The following is a 20,115-nucleotide window of genomic DNA, read 5'->3' as shown; positions in this document are numbered from 1 at the left end:
TTGAAGGGCATCCCCTCATTTTCCAATTTTTTGCCACCACAAAGAGCACAGCTATGAATATTCTTGTACATGTCTTTTTTCCTTATTATCTCTTTTGGGGTACAAACCCAGCAATGCTATGGCTGGCTCAAGAGGCAGATAGTCGTTTAGTGTCCTTTGGGCATAGTTCCAAATTGCTCTCCAGAATGTTTGGATCAATTCACAACTCCACCAGCAATGCATTAATGTCCCGACTTTACACATCCCCTCCAGCATCATTACTTCCCTTGATGTCATGTTAGCCAATCTGCTAGGTGTGAGGTGATACCTTAGAATTGTCTTGATTTGCATCTCTCTGATTATAAGAGATGTAGAGCACTTTTTCATGTGCTTATTAATGGTTTTGATTTCTTTGACTGAGAATTGCCTATTCATGTCCCTTGACCATTTATCAATTGGAGAATGGCTTGATTTTTTGGTACAATTGATTTAGCTCTTTGTAAATTTGAGTAATGAGACTTTTGTCAGAGGTTTTTGTCATGAAGATTGTTTCCCAATTTGTTTCCTGGTATAAATCCCAATTTGTTACTTCCCTTCTAATTTTGGTTACATTGGTTTTGTTTTTACAAAACCTTTTTAATTTGATGTAGTCAAAATTGTTTATTTTTTTCTAAGACTTGCTGGGTTTTAAAATCTTTCCTTTCCCAAAGGTCTGACATGTTTACTATTCTGTGTTCACCTAATTTACTTATAGTTTCCTTCTTTATGTTCAAGTCATTCACCCATTCTGAGTTTATCTTGATGTAGGGTGTGAGATGTTGATCTAAACCTAATCTCACCCACACTGTCTTCCAATTTTCCCAGCAGTTTTTATCAAATAGTGGATTTTGGTCCCAAAAGCCGGGATCTTTGGGCTTGTCATAGACTGTCTTGCTGAGGTCACTTACTCCAAGTCTATTCCACTGATCCTCCTTTCTGTCTCTTAGCCAGTACCATATTGTTTTGATGACCACTGCTTTATAGTATAGTTTGAGATCTGGTCACTTTCCTTCACATTTTTTTTTTCATTATATCCCTGGATATCCTTGATCTTTTGTTCTTCCAAATGAACTTTGTTATGGTTTTTTTCTAATTCATTTAAAATGTTTTTTGGTAGTTTGATGGGTATGGCTCTAAATAAGTAAATAAGTTTGGGTAGGATGGTCATTTTTATTATGTTAGCTCATCCTACCCATGAACAATCAATGTTTTTCCAATTGTTTAGATCTAGTTTTAATTGTGTGGAAAGTGTTTTGTAATTGTGTTCATATAGTTCCTGTGTTTGTCTTGGCAGATAAATTCCTAAGTATTGTATATTGCCTAGGGTAATTTTATTTTATTTTTTTAAACCCTTACCTTCTGTCTTGGAGTCAATACTGTGTATTGGCTCCAAGGCAGAAGAGTGGTAAGGGCTAGGCAATGGGGGTCAAGTGACTTGCCCAGGGTCACACAACTAGGAAGAGGCTGAGGCCAGATTTGAACCTAGGACCTCCCATCTCTAGGCCAGGCTCTCAATCCACTGAGCTACCCAGCTGCCCTCTTCTAGGGTAATTTTAAATGGAATTTCTCTTTCTAATTCTTGTTGCTGAGATGTGTTGGAGATATATGGAAATGCTGATGACTTATGTGGGTTTATTTTGTATCCTGCAACTTTGCTAAAGTTGTTGATTATTTCCACTAGCTTTTTAGTTGATTCTTTAGGATTCTTTAAGTAGACCATCATATCATCTGCAAGGAGTGATAACTTGGTCTCTTCATGGCCAATTTTAATACCTTCAATTTCTTTTTCTTCTCTAATTGCTACTGCTAGTGTTTCTAGTACAATGTTAAATAATAGAGGTGATAACGGGCATCCTTGTTTCACTCCTGATCTTATTGGGAATGCATCTAGTTTATCTCTATTGCAGATGATGTTGGCTGATGGTTTTAGATAAATACTGTTTATTATTTTTAGGAAAGACCCTTATATTCCTATACTTTCTAGTATTTTCAATAGGAATGATTTTTGTATTTTGTCAAAGGCTTTTTCTGCATCTATTGAGATAATCATGTGATTTTTGTTGGTTTTCTTGTTGATATGGTCAATTATGTGGATGATTTTCCTAATATTGAACCATCCTTGCATTCCTGGTATAAATACCACCTGATCATAGTGAATAACCCTCGTGATGACTTGCTGGAGTCTTTTTGATAGTATCCTCTTTAAGATTTTTGCATCTATGTTCATTAAGGAGATTGGTCTGTAGTTTTCTTTCTCTGTTTTTTACCTGCCTGGCTTTGGAATCAGTACCATATTTGTGTCATAAAAGGAATTTGGTAGAACTCCCTTTTTGCTTATTATGTCAAATAGTTTGTATAGTATTGGGATTAACTCTTCTTTGAATGTTTGATATAATTCACTTGTGAATCCATCAGATCCTGGGGATTTTTTCTTAGGGAGTTCTTTGATGGCCTGCTCAATTTCTTTTTCTGATATGGGATTATTTAAGAATTCTATTTCTTCTTCTGTTAATCTAGGAAATTTATATTTTTGTAAATATTCATCTGTATCAAATAGATTGCCATATTTATTGCCATATAATTGGGCAAAATAGTTTTTAATGATTGCCTTAATTTCCTCTTCATTGGAGATGAGGTCTCCCTTTTCATCTATGGTACTGTTAATTTGGTTTTCTTCTTTCCTTTTTTTATTAGATTGATCAGTACTTTGTCTATTTTGTTTGTTTTTTCACAATACCAGCTTCTAGTCTTATTTATTAGTTCAATAGTTCTTTCACTTTCGATTTTATTAATTTCTCCCTTAGTTTTTAGGATCTCTAATTTAGTTTTCTTCTGGGGATTTTTAATTTGCTCACTTTCTAGTTTTTTGATTTGCATGTCCAATTCAATGACCTCTGCCCTCCCTAATTTGTTAATATATGAACTCAAGGATATAAATTTTCCACTGAGTACTGCTTTGGCTGCATCTCATAGATTTTGAAAGGATGTCTCATATTGTCATTTTCTTCAGTGAAATTATTAATTATTTCTATGATTTGTTTTCTAACTGATTTTGGAGAAACATATTATTTAATTTCTGATTAATTTTTTATTTGGCTCTCCATGTACCCTTACTGATCATTATTTTTATTGCCTTATGATCTGAAAAGTTTGCATTTATTATTTCTGCTTTTCTTCATTTGTTTGCCATGTTTTTATGACCTAGTACATGGTCAATCTTTGTGAATGTACCATGTGCTACTTAAAGGAAGGTGTATTCCTTTTTGTCCCTATTTATTTTTCTCCATATATCTATTAACTCTAATTTTTTCTAAGATTTCATTCACATCTTTTACCTCTTTCTTATTTATTTTTTATTTGATTTATCTAAATTTGATAGTGGTAGGTTCAGGTCTCCCACTAGTATGGTTTTACTATCTATTTCCTCCTTCAATTCCACTACTTTCTCCTTTAGAAATTTGGATGCTATACCATTTGGTGCATATATGTTGATTACTGATATTTCCTCATTGTCTATACTCACTTTTATCAGGATGTATTTACCTTCCCTATCCTTTTTAATCAGATCTATTTTTAATTTGGCTTTGTCAGATATCATGATTGCTACTCCTGCCTTTTTTCTATCAGTTGAGGCCCAACTGGTTTTTCTCCAACCTTTAATTCTAACCTTGTGAGTGTCTACCCACCTCAGGTGTGTTTCTTGTAGACAATATATGGTAGGATTTTGGATTCTAATCCACTCTCCTATTTGTTTTCATTTTATGGGTGAGAATCTCTGCAGCTTTTACTGTTTGCTGCCTTTCTCTGTGCTATCTTTTCATGAGAGCTCACAGTCTGTGCTCTTCAGCCTGTTGGGGTTTCAGGTCTAGCTGCTCTCAGGGGAAGATCTTTGGTGGTCTTAGTCATCTGCCAAGGACCTAGAGGTGCCCCTCGTTTACTCTAAAGGTGCCTCTCACTCACTCAGTAATTCTGGCACATGCTCGCTCTGACTCTGGCTTGGTAGGTGGGGTGTGGGTAGGTTGGAGGGTAGATCAGTTCACATTTTGGTGGGAGCTTTTTCACCCCCGTATAGTGTGGAAATACCCAAATCTCACATACCTTCAATGCTGTGCCCTACTGTAGAGTCCTTTTGTTCTTATGAATTTGGTTGGGGGTTTTTTTATTCTTTTGAGGTAGTTTATATCAGTGGTTACTGAGTAGAGGAAGAGTCCTGAGTCTAGACTGCTGCCATGGGGGACCAAGAGATCACTTTTTAAAAATTTTATTTTCAATTTCAATTGCTCTCCTCCACCCATTGAGAGAGCAAAAATATAAAACCTTTTACAACTATGAGGTCAAGTGAAACTAATTTTTATATTAGTAGTGTTCTACCAAAAAAGGCAAGAAAAAGAAAGAGGGAAAAATATGCTTCAATCTGTACTCTGAGTGCATCAGTTCTCTACCTGAAGTGGATGGCATTTTTCATTAATGACTCTTTTGGAACTGTGGTGGGTTATTGTGTTGATCAGTTAGTAAGTCTTTCATAGTTGATTATCCTATTAGTGTACAATATTGTCCTGGTTCTATTACTTCATTTTCTATCAGTCCATATACATCTTTCAAATTTTTCTTGAAATCAAACCTTTTATCATTTCTTATATACCAATAGTATTCTGTCATTCATATGCCATAACTTGTTCAGTCATTACCAAGCTGATGGGCTTCCCTTCAGTTTCCATTTCTTTGCTACCACAAAACAGCTGCTATAAATATTTTTATACAGATGAGTCATTTTCTTCTTTCCTTGAACTCCTTAGGGCATAACCCTGGCAGACCTTAGGGTATAACCTGGCAGGTTCAAAGGCTATGCAGAGTCTAATAAATATTTTTGGTCATAGTTCCAAATTGTTTTCCAGAAATGACTGGACTAATTCCTCCCTCCTTCCTTCTTTCCTTCATTTAACTTATTTCCTTCCTTCCTTCCCTCCTTCCTTCCCTCCTTCCTTCCTTCCTTCCTTCCTTCCTTCCTTCCTTCCTTCCTTCCTTCCTTCCTTCCTTCCTTCCTTCCTTCCTTCCTTCCTTCCTTCCTTCCTTCCTTCCTTCCTTCCTTCCTTCCTTCCTTCCCTCCTTCCTTCTTCCCTCCCTCTTTCCTTCCTATTTTGCCCAGGATGGACATGTAGGAGCTACTCACAAGTCTAATTCCACTTTGATCATCATAGGAGCTTTGACCTATTCCATTTCTGACCTGGGCTAGAAGGCAACCTAATAGCCTCTGATATCAGAAGAATATTAATGTCAAACTAGCTTATAGCTCTTGAGCTAAAATGATCCACCACTCTCGGCTTCCCCAGCATCAGGGACTTTAGGCATACCACATCATCTTCAAAATTGGATTTCCTACTGTTTGCTTACTGTTTTGCTCACTTGATCTGTATATATTCATTCACTGAGATAAATCCAAGAAGGTAGATTGTAGTCAGACATTGAAGAACTTTGAGAGTCAGTGCAAGGAAAGTATTCCCTTTATTCCAAGCATCAGATCATAAACTTAATTTGAAGGGGGCCCAGAGTACATTTGTTCCAGCCTCTCCATTATACAGAAGAGGATATTAAGGAACCAGAGAGATGAAGTGATTGACCCAAGGTCTTCACTAAATAATAGAGCAAAAATTCAAATGCAGGTTTTCTCATCCCAATCCAATACTCTTTACACTGAACTCTAGTGCCTCCTAGGAAATGAGGAGCCATCAAAATATTTTTTAAAACCTTTACCTTCCATCTTAGAATCAATACTGAATATTGGTTTCAAGGTAGAAGAACGGTAAAGGCTAGGCAATGGGGGTTAAGTGACTTGTCCAGGATCACAAGCCAGGAAGTGTCTGAGGTCAGATTTGAATCTAGGACCTCCCTCATCGAAAGCTTTTGATTAAGGGAAAAGGGTGACATAAATTTCACTGTGTTTTAGAACCATTATTTTGGCAGTGATTGTAAGATACTTTGGACTGGGGAGAAATGGAAACTGGGAGACTAATTAGAAACTTCTGAAGTAGTCCAGACAAGAGATCACAAGAGCTCAACTACTCAGCTGAGTCTACTCCTGACTCCTTTTCTTGATCAAAACCTACCCTCCCCCCTCTTTTGGGGACTATACAAAGAAATCTGATCTCTGTTGCTTACTATTTCTGTGACCTTGGGCAAATCACTCATTTTTCCTGGGTCTAATTTTCGTCATCTGTATGTTGAGGGGGTTGGACAAACTAACCTCTGACATCCCTTCTTGCTCTAAATTTATTATGAAGTGGCATGATTTAGTTGATATTGTAGTCAGTAATGAAGACTTGGGTCAGATCTTGCCTTAGATGCTTTTTAGCCACCTAACTTCATTAAGCCTCAGTTTCTTCATCTATAAAAATGAAAGAGCTGAATTTAATGACCTCCAAAGTCCCTTTCTGCTTTTAAATCTATGATCCTACTTCTCATATTCCCAGTGGAAACTTTCCTTTCTTCCTTTTCGACTTTCCTGTTGGCTCCCTCCTCCTTTTTCTCCAGGCCTTTAAACAAAGAGAACCATTAGGTTAATGCCTCTCTTTAGACTTTCCCCCTTGGACCTGACCCTGCCTGTTTCTCTTGCCACTTTCAGATACTGTACTTTCTCATATCATTAATATATCAAAAGTAGCTCCCCAGGGTATGCAATGGGGATTAATTCACCCTCTAGTAGACTTTTTAGGGTGAGGGAAACAAGGGAATCTGGCAGCAGAAAGGACATATCCCAGACACATAGACCAAGTGAGAGGACAAGGGCAAGCGAGGGAATTGTTTCCATTTTTCAATCCTGGTGACTTTATTGGCAGGACAAGGTAACCAAGCGTTGCCAAAGCCAGTTCATCAAGGAAGTACACTTTCATCTGGGGCAGGAGGTTGTGTTCCAGCCTCTAGTGCAGTCTATTTTTGACTGACAGCTTCTGTCTCCCAGTATGAAGAAGTCTGCAACTTCCTTCTCTTTTCTCAGAAGAGTTTCTCCTTATCAGATAATTTAATTTATTCCAATTCTATCTACACTAAGCACCATCTAGGTGTATGTCACAGTGCTAGGTGCATAATAACAGTTCACACATTTATATAGACTAGGGGTTCTTAACCTTTTTGTGTCCTGGACCCTTTTGGCAGTCTGGTGAAGCCTCTGAACCCCTTTCTCAAAGGAATCTTTTTAAATGAATAAAATGAAATGCATTGGATTATAAAAAGAAACCCATTCTACCTAAATATAGTTCTCAGCATGACGTTTATTTGCAATAGCCCTGTGGGGACTAGAACATCACTGTGGCTGTAGGAGTGGGAGGAGGTGGAAGATGGAATTATGAATATTATCATCCTCGTTTTATAAATTAAGCAACTGAGGCTCAGAAGCCAAGTGACATGGACAGTCCTCTAGAAAGCTCTAGAACCAGAACTTGAATCTAGAAAGCTCAGATCCATAACTTGAACTCAGATCTTCTGGTGTCAAATTAAATGCCTTTTCCCAGTACCCTTCCTTTCCTCCCAGCTCCCTAGAGCTGGACAAGTTAACAGGAGGGCGGGAGATTTTAGCCAACAATAAAGTAGAAGTAGAGATTGAATTTAGCCTTGGTGGCAAGCCAGATGGAGGGCCCATAAATATCTTTATCCAGCACATATGTAAGGTTTAGCGGGGAAATTGCTACTATGTCATGAAATATACACCAATACCACTCCATATAACTTACAAAGATTGTGTTAGGTTTTTCGTTTGTTTGCGTGTGTGTGTGTGTGTGTGTGTGTGTGTGTGTGTGTGTGTGTGTTAAGCAGAGCTAACTTAGGTATAAAGGAGTTTCTTTCCCAGAATTTCACTGATTGGGGTATCATCGTAATCAAATTCCATCTTAGAAGAGACAGATTGCTATTGGAAGTGGCTGCTTGTCAGCCCTCGCTGTAATGAGGCAGAGAGACCTAGCCTTCTCTCTGTCTGTGCTGCAGTCAAAGAATCAAGGAATCAAAGAGTGTTCGAGGTAGAGCAGACCTGAGAGGTCATCTCTTCCAATCCCCTTGTTTTATGAATGAAGAAACTGAGGGAGATCCAGAAAGAAGTGGCTTGCCCAAGGTCATATAGATGGTATGTAAGATCCAGATCCTTGCTCTTTTCCAGTACCAAGGCTCCCCCTACAAGGACCTGCAGGACCCTTTCCCCCTTCCAAGAACCACGTGCCCATTCTTTTTAGCCTTCAACAGAAAGGTTACTTAAAAGCAGGCTACCAGTTAGACAAGACCAAATGCACCTTGTAAGCCTTTGCTAGAGCTGTTTTTCCCCCCAAATTCTGTCTCAATTGTTCCCTGCTTCTGCCTGTGTCTTCCTGATTTTCCTCCTGCCTCTCTGCAAACCAGCCCCAGCCCACCTGTTCAGATTTAGCTTCCCATTCCCTTTAGTTCTAGTCTGATGCTCTGAGCTCTCTGCCTTTAAGTTTACCCTCTAGACTCATGGTACCTGAATACCTTGTCTAGGGATACACAGAGAAGAAGGGGTTAACTTGGGCTTACCGGAGAGAACAGGTTTCCAGGACATAGAGAAGCCAACTGATTTCTGAGGCAAAAAGAACAAGGACGTCTTCCAGACATAAGACGTGGATGTGAGTTTTAATTGATCAAGGGAAAGCTACCGGAGCCACGATGACAGTGAGGGATGCCAGGACTTAAGCCACACTATAAGGACTACCTTATAATGGTCATGGGGATCTGCCAGGAAATTAAAAAACCCATATGACACAGAGGTCAGTGGGTAACTGGGGTCCAAATGAGGGATGGGATATAGCATTAGAATTAGGCTTTTAGTAAGGAAGCACTGAAGGCACAATTTTGGGATAGGGGTGATCAAGGTAGGGACAACACATAATTTGGTTGAGGGAATAAGAAATAACTGAATACTTGCTTTTATTCAGTCATTTCAGGAGTGTCCAACCTTTGTGACCCCATTTAGGGATTTCCTGGCAAAGATTATGGAGTAGTTTGCCATTTCCTTCTCCAGCTCATTTTACAAATGAAGAAACTGAGGGAAAGAGAATTAATTGACTTGCTCAGGGCCATGTAGGTAGTGTCTGAGGCTGGATTTGAACTTAGGTCTTCCACCACCGAACTACCCTATCCTTTGAATATTGTTCATATTCAAATGGATATGTGGTTTTGTTGATTTAGAAATTCCCTCCAGTGAAACAGATTACAACCCATGGACATATTTTTATTTTGTTTTTTATTTTCATTATTGAATTTTATTTTTTCAATTACATGGAAAAACAATTTTTGGCAAATGTTTTCTGACATTTTGCAATCCAGATTCTCTCCCTTTTCCCCTTCCTCTTCTGCCTCCCCAAAGCAGGAAATAGTGCTTTCATGCAATACATATTTCCATATTCCCCATGACATGATTGAAGATACATATCAAATATATAACAAAAAACTTATTAAGGAAATAAACGATGGCTTGCTTTGATCTATAATCATATTCCAACAGTTCTTTCTTTGACTGTGGATAGTGTTGTTTTTTTGTTTTGTTTTGTTTTTGTTTTTTATCATGAGTACCTTGGGGTTATCTTGGGACCTTGTTTTGCTGATAATAGTTTAGCCCTTCACAATTGCTCATCGTACAATATTTCTGTTACTGTATACTGTTCTCCTGGTTCTGCTCATTTCACCTTGCATTATTCATAGAAGGTTTTGGGTTTTTCTGAACTCATCCTATTCATAATTTCTCATGGCACAATAATTTTCCATTACAACTATAAACCACAGCTTATTCAGCTACTGTCCTATTGATGGATACTCCCTCAGTTTCTGTACAGGTAGATCTTTTCTCCTTATTTCTGATCTCTTTGGGATGAAGACCTGATAGTGGCATTGCTGGGTCAAAGGGTATGCATACTTTTATGGCTCTTTGGGCATGGTTCCATATTGTTCTCCAGAATGGTTCTATTAGTTCCCAGTTCCACCAACAATGCATTAGTGTCCATGGACATATTTTTAATGCTAGAAAAATTTTATCTATAGATATAGAGCAAGGTAATCAGGGATTTGACCCATAGTAGAAAACTTAAAGGGTACCCCCACCTCTGCAACAGTAGCCTCACCCCATGACAAGCTTCTCCTTTGATAATATAGGAATCTTATGGTATCTTGGGGAATGTTTTCTCCTCTCATGTCCACAACCCAGATGAACCTCCATGCTTGTACCACCTTCAACATACCATTTGCCCTAAATCCTCAAATGGATAGTCATAGTTCTGCACATGTAGAGGTGATGTCAAGTTGCACATATTACAATGAACCACAAAAATCATTTATCAACTACCTACTATATACAGAGAAGGCTCAAAGTGTCTTGTGGACTATTATAAAAAAAAAGTCAATTTCCAAACACAAAGAGGTCCATTTATATCGTCTGGGCTCTGGCTAAAGGCAAGGGCAAGTCAATGATTGGAGGTTGGAGGCAGCTCAGGCCATCTTCTCTCTCCAAGTTCCATTCTCACCTCTAATCAGATATTATTCCAGTTACTTGTACATGTTCTTGTTACCCCAGTGGGGACCTCCTCAGTCCAGGTGTCTCTGAGGAATCAGGAAATGAGCTGAGTTCTCCAGGATCAGCATTTCATGACCAGTGCATATCATCCTGACATTAGTATAGCCCCAATTGATCATTCTCATCTCAGGTCTGCCTGTCTGGATGAGCAAATGGCTTAGATGTTGATAGGTTGACCAGGCATCATTCCCACTGTGAAGGTCACTCCTGGTGGGGTCTCTATTAGTTCCAGTGCATATAGTATACATAGTCTATCCTTTTTTTATCCTTATTCATGCCTTGTCAGCTGTCATGGCCACAAGCAAAGCCCTGGTCATCAAACTCTTGTGATTTAAGGTGTCTGGCAATTCTAGGAGCTTATAATGGATACCTTCCAAAAACCATTATGTTTCTATGCTTCTGCTGTCTTCCTTCTAGAGTCATCAGAAAATGGTATCTTGCAGGTACCAAGAGAGTGAACAATAGATTATAATGGTGATGAGGAAACACCTTTCTCATATATTCTCAATCTCTAATTGAAAGTTAAAGCTTATTCTTTTTAAGAAATAGCTCATGTTCATTAAGACATAAGTAAATAAGAAGCAAATTGAAATCACTGCCTTGGCAAATCTTTCCCACTCTACATATGAATTTGGAGGGACCTGAAAGGGAGATGATGGTGCCACAGGCTGGTCCAGCCTTCACCTTTCAGGCATCCAAAGCAGAAGTCAGATGTGCAAGATAGGAGGCTCATTTACTTATCTTCCATTGACAATTTCAGCCATTCCCCAACCCGTTAGTCATTTCTCTGTTTCACAACAACAAAGAAGAAATCTGCCAGGGAAAAACAAATCTGTTGAGAATCTTTCATGATAATAATCACTTATATTTATATAGCACTTTACAAAAGTACATAAAAGGAATTGTGGGCACAGTGGGCTTGGAGTCAAGGTAGCCTGGTTTCAAATCCTGCCTCATGAATTTAATATTTACTAAGTCATAGATAAGCTTCCATCAGTGTGGGGAGTTCCCCATGCTGCAGAAAACTCAGATCTCTTTCACATTAAAGTTACAAGCCATTTTACATGTATTCTTATGTATGCTAACTCACATTTGTTTAGCATGTTAAGGTTTATAGACACTTTCCTCATGACATCCCAGTAAGGGAGATGGTGCTAGTATCATCAATTCCTTTTTATTGATAAGAAATAAGAGGCTCAGATAAATTATTGCTTGCCTCAATTCACAGAACTAGTAGGAGAATCATAATTTCCTAGAATGCTTGAGCTAAAAGACTAGAAATCATCTAGGCCAAGCTCACTCATGAGGAAACTGAGGCTAAGAGGTTAAGTGATTTCTCAAAGTCACAACCAGTTTGTGGCCAAGCAGACTTACAAGGACCCAGAGTCCGGGTTTCTGATTCATCAGACCGATTGTCTCTTTTTCATGCCAACATTCCTCCCATTTTGCACCCAAAGAGATATCAGAAAGAGATGGGATTCTTTGTAGGAGGCAGAAGATGCAAAAGGAGGAGGGAGAAAAGGCAAGAGGAAAGAGAGACAGTGGACAGAGAAGAAAAGCACCAAGGAGAGGGATGGGTGCCTGGGGGAGGGGGATATACAGAGACTGGAATGGGATTGGTGAGCTGCAATTTGTGAAGTTTACAGATAAATCTTGGTCCTTTCAGCAAAGCTTATCTGTAATGGGTTCGGCTCTCCGAGGCCCCGTCTCCTGTAGACATAAATCATTTTCTAATTTATAACATGAATAATTGATTTTGCCTCTGTAGCCTCAACAATAAATCTCCCGATCACACATGCATAAGAAAATAATAATAATGAAAGCGATCAGGATATGCTGCCATCGATTAACTGTGAGAGGGGCCACTTGACTCGCAATTCATGTTTTAAGCATTCCAGGTGGCGCAGAGCCCATAGGCTACTCCTGCAGCCTGCCCTGGGTGCTTTGCCTGTCATCATATTGGGAAGGGGAAGCTGGGGAGGGATGAGATAGAGGTGAGAAGGAAAACGACTCTTCTAGGGGGGAGGCAGGGAGAGAGGAGGTGAGATGAGGTAAAGCAAGGTTCCACTTTGGCCAGAATCAATAAATATATTTTGAATGATTATACTCATTCAACAAATATTTACTAAACATTGCCAATATTCCTAGGTATTATGCTAGGTGCTAAGGGTGGGAGGGGAAGCTAAAGTAGGAGATACTATCTTCACAGAACTTATGATCCCTTTGGAGAGAGAGATAAGACATATATTCAAAGATTACAGATCCAGTATCTGGTGGGGAGAGACCTTAATCAATTCATGAGCTGTTTTTATTTTTGCTTTTTTACAATAGCCTTCTAACTGGTCTTTCCACCTTCAGTACTTCTTACACACTGCCTCCCAACCCACCCCTACTCTGTAACTTGTCAGCTAATTAATCTTCTTAAAATATGGCTTTTAACATGTCACTCTCATGCTCATAATCTACCAGTGGCTCCCCATTGCTGACAGAATGAAGGCAAACTCTTCAGTCTAGGAATTCAATGCCTTCCACAACCTGGTCTTAAGCCACTATCTATAACATGTCAACCTTATCTCCCAGGATTTCCTTGTGTAAACTCTCTGACCCAGTCAGACTGTTTGCTAGTTGTCAGTAAGGCACATATAAGTTTTACTTCCTTTTGAACAAACCATTCTGCCTACTTCTCCCTTCTCTATACTACCCATCATTCATGACTTAGCTTAAGCCTCACCTCTTCAAAGAGATAGAAGGAATATCAGACATCAATTAATCTAATGTAAATAGAGAGGGAGATGGGGATTGAACCTATGTTTTCACTGGTTTAGGAAACTCCCAGATTAAGAAACTCCCTCTACCAATGCAGGTTGGCTCCATCTCTGCTACTATAGTCTTAGAGAGTTGCCCAAAGCACCTAGAGGATCACATAGCTGATATGCATTAGACACAAGAACTTGAACCCAAATCTTCCTAATTCAAAGGCTAGCACTACAAAATCCACAAATGGTCTTTCAGCCTCCACTTGAAAACCTCCAGTGATAGAGAACATAGAGCCATCAAAGGAAATCTCTTTTGGACAACTAATGATCATTAGGAAGTTTTTCCTTACATGGGAATGGAAACTTGTCTCTGAAATTTCCACTCATTGCTCCTCCTGTCCTTTAGGGACAAGCAGAACAACTTTTTTTTTTCTCTTCCACATGTCAGCCCTTGAAATACTCCAAGACAGCTATTCTCCATTCCCTACCAAGTCTTTTCTTCTCCAAACTGAACATTCCCATTTCCTTTAACCAATTCTTATTTGACATGGTTTCCAGTTCTCTTAACTGCCTAGTTTGTACTACTTGGGGACAAAAACTAATCCATTAATATCTTTCTTAAAATATAGCACCAAGAACTGAGCAATAGTTCAGCTGACCAAGACAAAATGATCCCCTCCCTTGTTCTGTATGCTATACTTCTATTAACATAGCCCAAGATCTTATAAGATTTCTTTTGCCATGTTATAGTATTGACTTGTGTTGTACTTTGAAGTTCACTAAAAACCCTTAGGTCCTCTTTATATGAATTATTGTCTAGCCACATCTTCCTCTGTCCTCTCCTTGTATAGTTGTGTTTTTTTTTAACCCAAGTGAGGGCTTCACATTTATCCCTATTAGATTTTTATCTTATTACATCTAGCCTATCATTTTAGCCTGTTAAGAATTTTTTGTTCCCAATTCTGTCATCCAACATGTTATCTCCCTTTTGTTGATCTGTGCAATCTGCAAATTTAATGGGCATGTCATCTATACCTTCATCTAAGTCACTGACAAGTTTTGAACAGGACCAAGGACAGATCCATAGGGCATGCCACTAGAGATCTTCCTCCCGGTTGCTATTAATACATTAATGTCTTTGGGTCAAGTCATTCAACCAATTCTGAATCTACCTGTCCTATCATCCAGTCCATATCTTTCCAATTTATCCATAAGAATATCATGAGGGACTTTATCATATGCAGTGTGGAAATGCCAAAACATAAAATATCTAAAGCATTCTGATGACTTTGAAGACTCCTTGTGTGCTGCTGTAGGTTCCATTCATCTGACACTCAGGTGCTGCCACAGGTTGTTATTTATGTTGTCAGGTATCCCCAAATAGATGATAAGTTCTTTGGGTGTTCATCTGACATTTCTTTTTTTTTTTTAAACCCTTACCTTCCATCTTAGAGTCAATACTGTGTATTGGCTCCAAGGCAGAAGAGTGGTAAGGGCTAGGCAATGGGGGTTAAGTGACTTGCCCAGGGTCACACAGCTGGGAAGTGTCTGAGGTCAGATTTGAACCTAGGACCTCCTGTCTCTAGGCCTGACTCTCAATCCACTGAGCCACCCAGCTGCCCCCATCATCTGACATTTCTTGGTGTGCCCACCACATCTAGTGCAATATTTTGTCCTCATCCACAGAGTCATTCAATAAATATTGGTTAATTGACTTGTTGATTGGGATTCTGAAGGCAGGGGGACTGGTTAGGAAGCTATTGCAATGATCCTTGGAAGTTTCTGTGGGAAGATTCTGCCTAGGACAGTTACAGTGGGACTGGAAAGGAATACCTGGGAGAAATATCTCAAGGACTGACATGACAGGATTTGGTGTGATTGATTATATTTGTGAGAGACTTGGGAGAAATCAATTTATTCTATTCTTTATGCAGATCTGACTCACTGGGAGAGTTGAGTATAAAGATACTTTTCCTTCTGCTCCTCAAAAAAAGGGTTTCTCAGGATCAGAAGTGAAGTTGCTTTGACCCCTGGAATGTGTATGAGCTCAGAGCATCCTTAGGAAATAGCAAAACAAGGTATTCCAGGTTGTATTTTGCTTCCTTATCTCTCCCTCCTGTTCCACCCCATCTTCCTCCTCTGTCTCAGTGATGCAACATTGTTGTTTTTATAAAAGATCCCAGAAGCTAACCATTCCTGGAATCTTTTTTACTTTATTTTTTAAACTTTATTTTTTTAACCCTTCCCTTCCGCCTTAGAACCAATACTAGGCAATAGTTCTAAGGTAAAAGAGCAGTAAGGGCTAGAAAATGGGTAAGTGACTTGCCTAGGGACACACAGATAGGAAGTGTCTGAGGCCAGATTTGAACCCAGAGTCTCCTATCTGTAAGCCTGGATCTCAAACCACTGAACCACCTTGTTGTTCCATCACCACCTCCATCTCTTTTACTTTAAGCTTGCCTTTATTTCTTGTAACCTGATTTCATATTAATAAAAAGGGATGGGAATGAGCCTGGATTGGATTTCTATTTCACAGCCTCTCTAAGGATAATACTTCCCATTTCCCATTCCTGTTCCATTGATTGTTCTGGGTACAATATTTGAAATTTTTTACATTAAAAAAAAAAGAACGTCAGTTCTAAATACATAGATGGAAATATAACTTTATTGGTTAGACAGTGGTAAGAGTTATGTGATCTGAGTTCTATTTACCACATTTGTGATATGTGTGAGCTTTGATGAGTCACTTCCTTATTCTCTGCCTCAGTTTACTTGCCTGTAAAATGAGCTGATCTCTAAGTTCCCCTCTGGGTCTAAATCCTATGTTCCTAGCCTCAAACCTATCCTCTAGATATACTTGGAACAAAAACAGCCTTATCTCACTTGACTTGTCATTTAACAAAGCCACAAGGACTTCTGTGGGGTGCTGCAGTGGTCAAATCTGCTTCATTCCTAGAGACAATATATCAGTTTTATTCCCCTTGGCCAGCACCCAGAGGCTCTGCTTCCTTCTGACCACTGGGCTTCAGCCCCAATTCCATCAGTTCCCTTCCTGACCCCAGATTATAGCTTCTAGTTCACTTGAAGTAGGACTCACAATGATTTGCTTCTTGTCCTCTCTGCTCTAATAATTAACTTCTCTCCTTAGCTTCACTCAAGTCCCATTTGAAAGGGAAAGAAGGCTTTTGTGGGGATAGATAGGCCACACACCCCCTCGTTAATATTTCTTTAGTATCTTTCCTTTGCAAAGTGCTCCACTATCATTTTTATGAGTTATTTTTCACAATGCTCCTGGAACATTTGTTGGCAATATTTCCTGCCATTTTTATAGTTGAAGGAATATAGGCAGAAAAAAAAAGACTTGGTACAGCATATCTCCTCTCTCCAACTTACTAGATACATGACCTTGGACAAGTCATTTAATCTTTTTGTGCCTTAATTTCCCCATCTAAAAATGAGAGGTAATAAGAAGGGTTGACCTTGGAGTTGGGAAGTCCTGAGTTCCAACCTTTGACCCATGCTATCTGAGAGAACCTGGGCAAGTTACTTGACATCTTGGTGTCCCAGGCAACTCTCTAAGATCATTGATTACAAACAAGTTGCTAATCTCCATCCCTAAAGACAAGCTTCACTCAAATTATAGGATCACAAATCAAAAAAAGAAGTAATCTCGATAATCCATCTAGTTCAATTCTATCATTTTACAGATGAGGAAACCAAGACCCAGGAAGATTGTGACTTATCTAAGTTTTCACAAGTAGTTAGCATAAGAGATTGGTTTCAAAACCCAGGCCTCTCATTCCAGAGCCAACAAACTGTAAAGGAAGTTTTGGAAAAGGGAATTGGCTGGAGAGGATAACTTTGACATAAAAAAGCATCAATAAAACTTTAAAAAAAAAAAGAATTTCTGGAGGGCGGCTAAGTGGTTCAGTGGATTGAAAGACAGACCCAAAGACAGGAGGTCCTAGGTTCAAATCTGGCCACTGTGTGACCCTGGCAAATCACTTAACCACCATTGCTGAACCATTACCACTCTTCTGCCTCAAAACTGGTACTTAGTATGGATTCTGAGAGGATATTTTAAATTAATAGCATTTTAATATTTCATATTAAGGTTTTCTATTTTGATAACTTTATTTCAATGTAATTTGTTTCCTTCATAATTCTGTATTATTTTATGCATTTTAAAAACACTATTCTGAGAAGGGGTCTACTACCAAAAAGGGTTAGCATCGCATCATTAGACAAAATGCTTTAAATACATAAGACATGGAGGGTTCTGTTATTATGAAGATACCCAGTGTCTAACTCTAGCACAACTCCTAGCAGGTTGAAGACACCCCATAAATATTTTCTGGGGAAAAGGAGAAGACAAGGAGAGTCTTGGACCTCACAGTGAATCACAGGCAGAGCTGGAGCAAACCTCAGAAAGTCCGTTGTCTTAACCCAATGGAGTATGTGCTGCATGTCCCCAGGGCTCTGCCTTCTGAGCACTGCCAGATACCTGGCTCCATCCCAGGGTCTCCATTACAATGGAGCCCAAAAATAGAAGTCATTTTTATGATGTAAGTAAAGAGACCAAAGAAATGGGATTTGAATAAGAGCCCCCTAAATATGATTGCTCTTAGGGGAGAGAGAAGAATTCCCCAGAAGGCTCTCTGCCTGGAGGAGAATAAGGAGCAGAGGCCAGGGCCTTGGATAAGCCATTCTTTGTCAAAAACATAAAGTGTCCCTTACCAAGGTTCTGGGAGCATACTGGCTTTTTTCCCTTAAAAATAGGCACCGTTCTCTTCTCTTCATCCAAAGGCTAATTACTTTGCCATTCACCAACACTGGTCTTTTACTTGTCCTCTAAACAGACCCAGGCGCCTGTAGGCATCTTTGTTTCTCCTCCAGTGGGGAGCCTGGCTTGTATTTGGAGTCTGTAACACTGGGAATTGAATCCAGCCTCACACACTTCCTAGCTGTTGTAACCCTGGACACTTAAACTCCTTCAGTCTCTGTTTCCTTATCTGTAAGAGATAATATATGTAAAGAGTTTTGCAAACCTGAAGCAACATATAAGTGCTATTATTGTTATTGTTATTATTGTTTTGGTAATTGGGAACCAGAAATTGTATCTTAGGTCAAATGGTCATTTAGAGTAGAAGGCTCTGTCCCCCATGGATAATGCCTCCTGTGGGTACCAGAATCTCTTGGTCCCTGGCCAAAGCCTGCAGCTATTTGTCCTGTCACTCAGAAAGCATACAGATGCTAGATACCAGAAGCCCACAGAAGGGCTTCTTGAGAGAATAGAGTCAGACTCTTGCAGGAAGTAGGGGAAAGGGAGAGAAGTAGGAGAAATGAGAGGAGCCTAGGTGAGTCAATGGCTTTATTGGTAACATTGATGGAGAGAGGTGAATAGGATATAGAAGCCAAGAGCCATGGCAGCAGGAGACAAATGCTTGATTCTCTCTTCCTCTCCTTTCATTCTCCAAAATGTCATCTACTTCAGAACTCATAAGGTCCAATTTCCTAATAGAATGCATAGAATCTTATTTGAAAGAGCCCTTAGAGACCACTTAATTCTCTACAATCTTATAGAGTCATGAGATCATGGGATTTGGGGCCACTAGGGACCTTCGAGATCACCTAGTCCAATAAAATCCCTTTATGTTGTTCTGGAAACCATAGTCTCAAGAAGTGAAATGGCTTTCCCAGGGTCACACAGGTAGAAAACAGCAAAGTCAAGACTTATGCAGGACAAGTTTTATGCTCTTTCAACAGGACAGATCTCATATAATTTAAGTTATGATCATTTTCATCCCCAACTCTGTCCCCCTCAAATCTTCTGTAATTCAGACTAAACAAACCAGTTCCTTCAACTAATTCTTAAATGGCATAGTTCCAATTGCCTCATCCTTCAGGTGATCATCCTGAAGAAATCCCAGCTTGTTAATGTCTTCCTCAATGTCTTTCCCTTTGGGTTTTCACTAGGTTCTCAAGGTTTCCATCACTGGACACAATCCTCCATCTATAACTTGACCACACCATAATACATTGGGACTTATCGGCTCACTTGTTCTGGATGTGGCCCTTTTATGAATGCAAATTGAATCCAGCTTCAGACACTGCACTACCTGTGTGGTCCTGGGCAAATCACTGAACCTCTGCCTTAGTGTCCTCCCCTGTAAAATGGGGATAGGAATAGCTCCAATCTCCCAGGTTTTTTGTGAGGATTAAATGAGATCGTTGTAAAGTGTTTAGCATATAGTAGGCACTTAATAAATGTGTGTTTCCCTCCATATGAATGTAGCCTTAGATCCCATTAGTTATTTTTCTGCACCATCATGTCATTGACTCATAATGAAGTTGCATTTCACTAGAACCCACAAATGCTTTGCTTATGAACTGTTGTCTAGCTATACCTCAGTAAAACATATTCATAATTGTGATAACTAGCATTTAAATAGCACCTTTTAAGGTTTGCAAAATCCTAGACAAATATTGCCTCATTTGACTCTCATAACAACCCTGAGAGGTAGGTTTTATTAAGAGTCCTATTTTGAAAATAAGGAAACTGAGACAGACAGAGGGTAAGTGGCTTGCCCAGAGTTTCATGGGTACTATATGTCTGAAGTCAGATTTAAACTTAGATCTTTCTGGATCTTTCTAGATCGAGCACGCCATCAACTGTGCCATTTAGCTGCCACCATTTTGAACTTGTATAGTTTATTCCTCGATCTTAAGCATAGTACTTCTTCTATTTCATCTTATTAGACTTCGGCCAGCCTCCTAATC

The 20,115-nt window shown here is 39.3% G+C and overlaps 1 protein-coding gene and 1 long non-coding RNA gene across 2 annotated transcripts in view; one reads left to right on the top strand and one right to left on the bottom strand.

Moving 5' to 3' along the window:
- Positions 1–20,115, top strand: part of R3HCC1L (R3H domain and coiled-coil containing 1 like) — a 225,134-nt gene that overhangs the window by 11,645 nt on the left and 193,374 nt on the right. The window lies entirely within an intron of this gene.
- On the bottom strand, positions 10,410–18,927 carry LOC130454927 (uncharacterized). The gene is made up of 2 exons (XR_008912685.1): positions 18,073–18,927; positions 10,410–11,392 (listed from the first exon to the last, which is right to left on the bottom strand). It is a non-coding gene; the product is annotated as an uncharacterized LOC130454927 (long non-coding RNA).

Source organism: Monodelphis domestica, chromosome 1 (genome assembly GCF_027887165.1).
Source record: "Monodelphis domestica isolate mMonDom1 chromosome 1, mMonDom1.pri, whole genome shotgun sequence".
Lineage (NCBI taxonomy): Eukaryota > Metazoa > Chordata > Mammalia > Didelphimorphia > Didelphidae > Monodelphis > Monodelphis domestica.
The sequence above is the reverse complement of the archived record's forward strand: the minus strand, read 5'-3'. Positions and strand labels throughout refer to the sequence as shown.